Below are 10,588 nucleotides of genomic sequence, written 5' to 3' on the forward strand. Positions count from 1 at the left end.
AATATTCATCTACATTGGATGAAGTAGAAGGCCTTGTAGATCTCGGACCTTTGGGAAGGAAACAGGAGGGAGTTAATGTATTTTTGTGTTTTGTCTAGACAGTTTAAATGCACGCCATGCCGTGCATTTAAACTGTCTAGACAAAACACAAAAATGACGACCCATGGCGTCAACCTCTAGCCTATTTTCTTCCAGGAAAATGTTTAAAAGCAGATGAAATAATTATCTTATTAAAAGAGTGTCTTGACAGATTAAACGAAACAGGTACCGATGTACAAGTAATAACGTGTGACCAAGACACATGCGATCAAGCTGCTTATGCTCAACTTGGCGTCAATATTGAACAACCATTTTTTACATACGAGGGTTGTCCCAAAAGTAATGCACAGCACGCTCTAGCGGGCGTTGTAGGCAACGTAGACAGCTGATCGAAGCGTCAGTGTGTAGATTGAAGTCTCAAGAGCACGTTGGTATCATATGGTAGTGGAATTCGTTTAAAGGGAAAATGCCAAAAATTCGGAAAGACAACGAGAACAGTCTGTCGGGTCGGATTTCGTTTGCCTAACACCTGTGTTAAAATGCGATGCGCGCTCGTTTTTGAGATTCCTGTCTCCGCCTCGATTTCTCTTACTGTGATTCTCCGGTCTTCGTCGAGCAACGTTACAATGATTGAAGCGTTTGTGTTGTCAGCTGTTACAGTAGACGGCCGCCCCGCGCGCGGATCGTCTTCGATGCTTGTTCGACCTTCGTGTTCGACTTTCACGAAACTTCGTGTGCCACCTCTGTACTGTGTCTACGTGTCTACGTTGCCTACAATGCTCGCTAGAGCATGCTGTACATTACTTTTGGGACAACCCTTGTATAAAGACAAGAAATATTTCGCAGTGTTTGACTTCCCGCACTTAGTAAAAAGATTGGCAAGTTTCCTTAGGACGCATAAAAACTTTTATTGCGATGGAAAAATAATCGTATCATATTCCGATTTTGAAATAACATGGTCTATTGACAATTCTACAAAGGGAGGCTCTAATTTATTATTCCATATTACAGAAGCACATATTCGTCCAAATACGTTTGAGGTTATGAATGTAAAAAGAGCATTTCAATTATTTAGTCGCACGTTTTCTGCTGCAATAAAAACAGCTGGTAATGAACAAGAACTAAATACAAGTACGTGGCAAGCAACGGTAGTTTTTGCAGAGCGTATAAATAATATTATCGATGCCTGTAATTCTTATAGTCTAAAGATTACATTTGGCGGAAAACGGCCATTATCAGCAAATAACTCAGACCTTGAAATTTTATTGACAAATTTCATCGACTGGTGCTCAAGGTGGTCGAAATTTGCAGAAAGAATCACGACAGTACCTTATTTTAAAGGGTTTGTTATAACTATAAAATCAATTCTCGGTATCTATAAGGCACTTAGTAGTCAAATTGAAATATTTCAGCTAGAGACAGGACTGTGCAATCAAGACTCAGTGGAACATTTATTTTTAAAACTCCGACAACGTGGAGGATTTAATCCCAATCCAACGACAAGAATGGTACAACTGTCAATCCGTCACATTCTTTCCACTGGATATACACAGTCTGTCCCAGATACAATGAGACTCGTTCCATCAAAGTTCTTAGCGCAGCGATATCTATGAGTGAATGACAGTAGGTGAATGTTCTATCCTCCATCTACTTAACCTCAAAATTTGAGCGAATTCGGTTTATATTTCACTGTGGTTTGACATTTTATGTAAAGTCACTTTGTGTACGTCGGTCGAAAAATCAACTTTTAAATTGGGTAAAAGTGGTGCAGAAACGTACGAAACGCTAAAAAATGTGTACGGAGATGAATGCATGTCCCGTGCACAGGTTTTCCGTTGGTTTGGCCGATTCCGTGACGGTCGTGAGGATCTTGCAGACGATGACCGAGCACCGCCGCCAAAAACCACTCGCAATGAAGAAAACATCGAGAAAGTCAAAGAAATTCTTCGAAGCGACCGCTGTGTGTCTGCCCAGATATTATCTGAGAGTTCTACAACGATTGTGGGCCAGAATTCGATGAGTTCGACCGGAATATCGAGAGCCAGGCAGTTGGTTTTTGTTGCACGATAATGCACCATCGCACAAAGCCATCATGGTACGTGAATTCTTGACCAAAAAAGGCATCATTGTTATCGATCATCCACCGTATTCACCTGATTTGGCTCCGTGCGACTTCTGGCTATTTCCCAAACTGAAATTAGCGATGAAAGGAAATCGTTTCGATACCATCTCGATCATCCAAGAGACTTCGACCGCCATACTAAAGGCTATTCCAGCCGATGAGCATAAAAAATGTTTCGAAAAATTTGTTGAACGTTTCCAGCGCTGTATTGGGAAGGAGTACTCAGAAGGAGACTATTTTGAATAAACAAGAATAAAAAATCAAAATAATAAACGCTTTGTATTTTTTTTAGACCAATCTCATTAGATCTAGGACAGACTGTGTATTCAAGCAAGTGAGAAAGGCAATATTCAATGCCCAGAAACTAAAAGTCTCATTAATCCATCGAGTCGACTTGCCAAGTCAATTGAAAATGTAATGGATACAAACAATGTAACTCCAGAAATTTACGAAGAAGACGACTACTTCGTTATGGAAGATGCGAGAGTAATTAAAGAACATTGTGATAATGAATTTATGACAAATACAAATGAATCATGCAGTACTTACAATGATAATGCTATTGCATTTTTTGCTGGATTTGTGGCACGACAAAGTGTTGCAAAAAGTAATTGTGATAAGTGTCGTAATTCGATGATGAAAACGCCAATGGACAATTCCACAGCAAATGAGAAATATATAGAATTTCGAGGATATCCGAATGCAGATGAGGATGCTCCAACGGTAACAAAATTAGTACGTCCCACAACAATGTTTACAAATATTATATAAATGCAATTATTTACGTTCAACATGGAAATATTATTGGGTATCAAGGAGCATTCTTGATAAAATTGTGAGGGAATGTGTGCAGCAAACGAATAAAGAACACGATGCATGGTTCAATCCCACGGATGAATGTTATAATCATCGAATAGAAGCATTAAGGTACATGATTAGGGTTAAAATATACTCTTGCACAAGATACAATATTCGCGCCGCAAGGAAGACAGATGCACCTGTAAGAAAAATACAGAATTTTTTAAATAATTAAGATTTTTTTAATAATTAAGAAAATCATTTAGTATAAAAATATATATATAATGAATAAGACCTCATAACCATTTTGAACACCATATTGTAAAACATGTTGAAAGTTAATATTTGCAACCGAGCAAAATACTAAATAAATATAAAATTAGTAATAAAAGATATAATTTATATAATCCGTGAAATGTTGATGCAAAAGTAGTATAAGTTTATAATCTCTCAGCAAAACAATATAATTTCAGGAAGTAAAAAGTTAAGTAATTTATAAATATATATATATATGATATATATATTGAAATATATATTGAAATAAAATATATACAGGGTGTTTGAAAGCTTATCATACGGACGAAAGTTGGAGATAGATTGGGTGTAGTCGAGAAGAAAAGTTATGTACCATAATGTCAAATTGGCAATAGTTATCGAGTTATTAACTGAAACCTGTGAGTCAATGAGTGCGTAGAGAGCGGTGAGCGGCCGCGGTAAGCATGTAGACATTTGGTATAGGCGGAGTCAACGAGCGTCGATAGGCGAGCGCGCGCGATGAGGAGCGAGCGAGCGCAAGCGACAAGAAGCGGCAGTCCAGCGCTTTCTACGCGCTCATTGACTCATATTTCAAATAATAACTCAATAACTATTGCCAATTTGACATTATGGTACATGACTTTTCTTCTCGGCTACACCCAATCTATCTCCAACTTTCGTCTGTATGATAAGCTTCCAAATACCCTGTATACAGGGTGGGTGGTTATAAGTTTACAATCTGAAGTGTACAGGTAGATTACATTAAGACAAACATAAAAGTCCCATACCGTTTACCGAGATTCGCAATAATTATCGAGTTATTAATGACAGAAATCTTGAAGAGTGGGAGCGCGCGAGCATAGATGATTGGAGAAACGTTGAAGCTGTTCAGGCTACGGCGCGGCCTACTCGGCCCAGCAACTGTGGGCGGCGTGCGGCGAGACGTAATTCCGACGAGATAAAACAACGAATAGCGGCGCGTTGTCCTTCCCCTCGTCTTCCCGCTATGTCGCGCTTCTACTCCTCAGATTTCTGTCATTAATAACTCGATAATTATTGCGAATCTTGCAACACGGTATGGGACTTTTATGTTTATCTTAACCCAATCTACCTTCACACTTCGGATTGGCAGCTTATAACCGGCCACTCTATAAATGCGCATTTTCGTCACGCGTTCTCCTCGCGGAGATGATTATCGGTGCTATCCTTTCCACACCACCTAGCGGTAGATAGCATGGCGCGTTTTTTTTATAGTGGTACCCCCAGGAGGCCTAATCCACTGTATATTAATGTATTAATGTAAAAACTGCTCGAAGTGCCGTCTTTCTTCTCGCATACAAAATTTGGCTCTTCGCTTAATATCGCGCGTTGCTCGGTTCGTCATTTCCGGCGTGATAGTATTGAAGGCCGCGACAATTGCCTCACGTACTTCTTGTTCTGTACCATCACGCCGCTGTTCGATTAAATTCTTAACGTGACCCCATAAGAAATAATCGAGCACATTAAGATCAGGAGATCGCGGCGGCCAGGTGATCAGACCACCTCGATCTATCCACCTTTCCGGGAAATGCGTATCTAATATATCTCGCATTTGCCGGCTAAAGTGCGCAGGAGCTCCATCATGTTGAAAAGTCAACTCCGCTCGTGCCTGTAGAGGGACGTCCTCGAGTAGCCCTGGGAGTTGATTTTTGATAAAATCCGCATAAATCTCGCCATTAAGCCGAGGTGGCAAAAAGTACGGACGATCTGAAAATTATGAAATATTAGAAAATCATTGCGAGAAAGAAGTTTCTTCAATCGAATGATACTCACCACTCGGTCCGCAATTACTCCGGCCCAAACATTAATACTCCAGCGGTACTGGAACGCGCCTTCTCGAACAGCGTGTGGATTTTCCTCCTGCCACAATAGGAAATTCCGCGAATTAAACACGCCGTTCGGTGTAAAGGTCGACTCGTCCGTCCACAGGATGCGGTCGGGGAATGAAATATCCCGCCGACACTGCATGAGTAAACCTATGCATTTCAACGGTGATTAATAAAATCAATAAACTGGCAGCAAAAGAAATAACTTGTAAAGCCAATACCTTCACAGAAAAAGACGCGCTTCTGCTCATCTGCTGGGAGAAGTTGCTGCACGCGTTGGAAATGATACGGGCGCAGATTGTTCTCCCATAATATGCGCTGCACCAAATTGCGCGAGACATCCAATGCAGTCGCTACCTTTCGCGTGCTGTTGCCGGGGTCTCTCTCAAATTCGTGCAAAATGCACTCTTCAGTATTTACATTCTGCACTCTTTCACCTTCTTCTCGTGTATGTCGCAAGACCGATCCTGTCGCCCTTAATCTCGCAATACACGAGACAATTGTGTGTCGAGAGGGTTTGTCGCGCGCGGGAAATCTTTCTGCGTATAAACGTTCCGCGGCAAGTGCGTTTTCACCCGCCAAACCGTACGTTATAATCATATCGGCGTATTCACTCGCGGTGAACACGTTTCTTCCAATAGTTATTTCTTCAGGCTGTATCGTCCACTGAGGCCGTGTCCGCAGCCGCATTCCACGAGTTTGCCTAAAACAATTGATCGACGAAGACACTCTCATATCACATCACAACGGCAAATCTCTTTATGCCATCTTCGTCCAATGAAACCAAACTCGACCTCCCACCCCACCCCCTGGGGGTGGGGGTTGGGGCAACTTTGAAATCTTAAATGGAAACCCCCATTTTTTATCGCAGATACGGATACTACGCCACAAAATATGTAAATTTTGCCCGAAACTTTTTTTTTGATTCGTGATAGATGGCGCTGTAATCGCAAAAAATTATATTTTCCGCAATTCTCCAGAAATGATCATTGGATTGAGAAATAAAAAATACCTGTTCAATATTTTTAAAGAACATCATAAAAGTTATTCCCCCCCCCCATCCTCTCGGGGTAGGGTGGGTGGTAACGTTCAAATCTCGAATGGGAACTCGAATCGAAGAGGGAACTGCTTGACGTGCCACTGTGGGTGTATGGCGAACTACGGCTTATTATAAAAGGCAGTGCAATGCGGTCAGAGCTCACTTTTCTTTCAGAATTAGAACTGAAAGCATCTCTAACAATTTCATTTTACTTGACTAGTTTTTATTACCTGCATATCTACCCTTCATTCTTTGAACAGAATTGCAAGTGGAAAATGAATTCTGCAACCGTAGAAGAAAAAATTGAAATGATTCTGATTTATGGTGAATGTAGGAGGAATGTTGACGATGCTGTTGCCTTGTATGCTGAGCGTTTTCCAGACAATGTTCGCTCACGTTCTTTTTTTTACAAAGTTATGACTGCCTTTATCTCGGATGGCAGCGTACAAACTAAAAAAGAAAACGAAGAACAACTGTTACAGGAGAAGTTAATGAAATAGCTGTGCTAGCAGCTGTTCACCACAACCCACAGGTAAGCACTCGGCAATTACATCGCGATTTCGGAATTTCCGGAGATAGTATTCGCAGAATATTGCATCGTCATAAGTATCACCCATATCACATTTCACTGCATCAAGAACTTCATAGCGATGATTTTCATAATCGAGTGGTGTTTTGTGAATGGTCACTTCAACAAATGCAAACGAACCCCAATTTCATTGCTAATGTACTATTTTCAGATGAGTCTACATTCACAAACCATGGTGGCGTTAATCGACATAACATGCATTACTGGAGTGTAGAAAATCCCCACTGGTTACGACAAGTTGAACATCAACGTCCTTGGTCGGTTAACGTTTGGTGTGGAATCATAGGGAACAGACTCATTGGTCCTTATTTTATTGAAGGTAATTTGAATGGAATCAAATATCGAAATTTCCTGGAACAGGAACTACCACCACTACTTGATGATGTTGCCTTGGACGTTCGACAAAGTATGTGGTTTCAGCATGACGGTTGCCCAGCGCATAACTCAATAGCAGGACGGGAAGTATTAGACCGTGATTACAATGGTCGGTGGATTGGCAGAGGTGGCCCGATTAATTGGCCTGCTAGGTCGCCTGATTTGACATCGCCGGATTTCTTTCTGTGGGGTTACCTAAAAGATAAGGTTTATCAACAAGTGCCAACAACTCGTGAAAACATGGTAGAACGCATAAGAAACACTTGCGCTGAAACTCCCGCAGATATGCTTCTATCCTGTGTACAGTCATTTGAAAAAAGGATCAATAAGTGTATTGAAGTTGAAGGTAAAAATTTCGAACACTTACTCTAATTAATTGAACAGTGAGAGGTAACGGGACTCACATTAAAAAAGCACCCCGGTCTGTGAGAGGCAAGGGGACTCACATTAAAAAAGCACCTGATGGGAACATAAAACTACTACGTCCTCGTCGTTGTTCCTGTGTAACGCTAAAAGTAGTTTCTCGGAAAAATTCAACGCTATCTATCACGAATGAAAAAAAATTGTTTCAATAAAAATTTCACATACAATCTAATTCTGCAATGAAAAATGTGGGTCCCCATTTGAGATTTGAACGTTATCACCCACCCTATCCCGAGAGGATGGGGGAAATAACTTTTATTATGTTCTTTAAAAATATTGAACAGGTATTTTTTATTTCTCAATCCAATGATCATTTCTGGAGAATTGCGGAAAATATAATTTTTTGCGATTACAGCGACATCTATCACAAATCAAAAAAAAGTTTCGGACAAAATTTACGTATTTTGTGGCGTAGAATCCGAATCTGCAATAAAAAAATGAGGGTTTCCATTTAAGATTTCAAAGTTGCCCCAACCCCCACACCCTGGGGGTGGAGTGGGAAGTCGAGTTTGGTATCATTGGATGTCCCCCTTCGAGACTATCAACTTTCATTAACCACTTTTTTTTATCCAATGCATAGTTCTCGAGATATTTCATTGTCTTCAGATAAATCGTGCACCCTATATATCAGGTGTAGTAAAAAGAAGTCCATTATTTTTGCATGAAATTGAAGGCTTTAATTACCATAGTTAGAATGATCAGATTTAGATCAAATATGCGCCGTTTTGTTCGATAGCTTGTTGCCATTTTGAAGGTAATTTCATTATGCTTCTCTCATAGAAGCCCTCGTCCCTATTGGCAAAAAATTGAGACAGTCGATTTTCACAAACCTCTCTTGAAGCGAATTTTTCACCAGCAAAATTGTTCGCCATGGACAAGAACAGATGGTAATCACTTGATGCCAGGTCCGGACTATAAAATGGATGCATAAGAACCTCCCAACCAAGCTCCCGGAGCTTCTGGCGAGTCACTATCGATGTGTGTGGCCTGGCGTTGTCGTGATGGAACACAATTCCTCTCCTATTGGCCAAAGCTGGCCGCTTCTGGGCGATTGCTTCCTTCAGACGGACCAATTGTTGACAGTACAATTCTGAGTTAAGAGTTTTGCCGTAGGGGAGCAGCTCATAGTAGATAATTCTCTGCCAATCCCACAAAAACACAGCAAAACCTTCCTGGCCGTCTATCCTGGCTTGGCCACCGTTTCTGCCGGCTCACCGCGATTCGACCACGACCGTTTTCGCTTGACGTTGTCGTAAGTGATCCACTTTTCATCACCAGTGACCAACCGCTTCAGAAATGGGTCGATTTTGTTGCGATTCAGCAGCGATTCGCAGATGGAAATTCGGTCCATGAGGTTTTTTTTCGTTAACTCGTGTGGCACCCATACATCGAGCTTCTTTTTGTATCCAGCCTTATTCAAATGGTTCCAAACGGTTTTTTGTGCAATCTTTAGCTCTTGGGCAATTGAAACAGTGCTTACATGACGGTCGGACTCGACAATGTCCATGATTTTATCGATATTTTCGACAATTGGCCTTCCAGTGCGTGGTGCATCTTTGATATCGAAATTACCGGAACGGAATCGACGAAACCAAAATTGCGCGTGATTGGCTGGGGTGGGGTGTTACAGTATCAGGACCATAAACACTATTCACATTTTCAGCCGCCTGGCTTGCGTTTTGGCCTTTATCGAAGAAAAATTGTAATATATAGCGTATTTTCTCTTTACTAGTGTCCATCTTTGACGCGCGCTCAAACAAAACTGAGTCAACTAATCACGAAACTGTCAGAAAAGTTTTTTTTAGTACGAAATCTCATCTTTCTAACGCCATCTAGTGGAATCCGATCGGACTTACACAACGCGAGATATAGATAACTAAAGCCATCTATTGGAAAAATAATGGATTTCTTTTTACTATACCTGATATAATAGTTACAGAAAAAATTAATATGTCCTACGAAAAGAAAAATTATTTATGGACAGTCGCGGGAGGGCCTCCCAAACATCGCGCCAGAAGTAAGTCACCGTGGGGTTTTAGCCGGTAAGGGTCCGACACTACCCCGACAGGGAGCCAGGGTGTTCATGAGGATTTCCCCACGTAAAAAAAATATATATATTGGGTGAGTGCAAAAGTTCGTGCGGAGTTTCAGTAGATGGAGTTATAAGCGTCGTAAAGTGTTGTCATTAATACTTCCATCTACATATTATATAACGTTGGAAAGGTGACGTCTTCAGCTGTTATTAAAAAAAAATCATTTGTTTTCTTACAAACTGCTTCGAGAAATATCACTTTAAAAATGAGTATCGATAAGGTGCATTTACGGCATGTTATGCTTTACGAGTTTCGGAAGGGAATAAACGTTGCCGCAGCCGTAAAAAACATTCAGGATGTTTATCAGGATGAAGCACCAGCTAAACGAACTGTGGAAAAGTGGTTTGCTAAATTTCGGCGCGGAGAATGTAACCTTGAAGACGAGCCACGCTCTGGTCGACCTTCTGACATTAATGACGATGTTTTGCGTACTTTAGTGCTCAATAATCCGCGAATTTCAACAGAAGTTGCTACAGCACTAAACGTTGACCGATCAACCGCTTTTCGGCGTTTAAAAAAGATGGGACTCGATTTGAAGCTCGATATATGGGTGCCCCATTTGCTGACCGAGAAGAACAAAATCAAGCGAATTTCTGCAGCCGTTTCTTTACTCGGGCGGCTCAATAACGAGTCGTTTTTGGATCGACTAGTGACGGGCGATAAGAAATGGGTCCTCTACAACAATGTTCAGCGCAAACGGACATGGAAACAATCAGGCGAGCATGGTGACGCAATGCCAAAGGCCAGTTTGCACCCGATGAAGGTGATGCTCTCTGTTTGGTGAATTGCAAGGTCATAATCTATTTCGAGCTTCTCCCCGCTGGCGAAACGATTGATTCGGACAAGTACTGTCGCCAATTAACCAATCTGAATCGAGAAATAAAAGAGAAACGTCCGATTTTGTCAAATCGCAAGGGAGTCGTCTTTCATCACGACAACGCCAGACCACACGTTTCGAAAAAGACGCTGCGCAAACTGAAGAGCCTGAAA

This window comes from Harpegnathos saltator, unplaced genomic scaffold (genome assembly GCF_003227715.2).
Source record: "Harpegnathos saltator strain DR-91 unplaced genomic scaffold, Hsal_v8.6 scaffold553, whole genome shotgun sequence".
Lineage (NCBI taxonomy): Eukaryota > Metazoa > Arthropoda > Insecta > Hymenoptera > Formicidae > Harpegnathos > Harpegnathos saltator.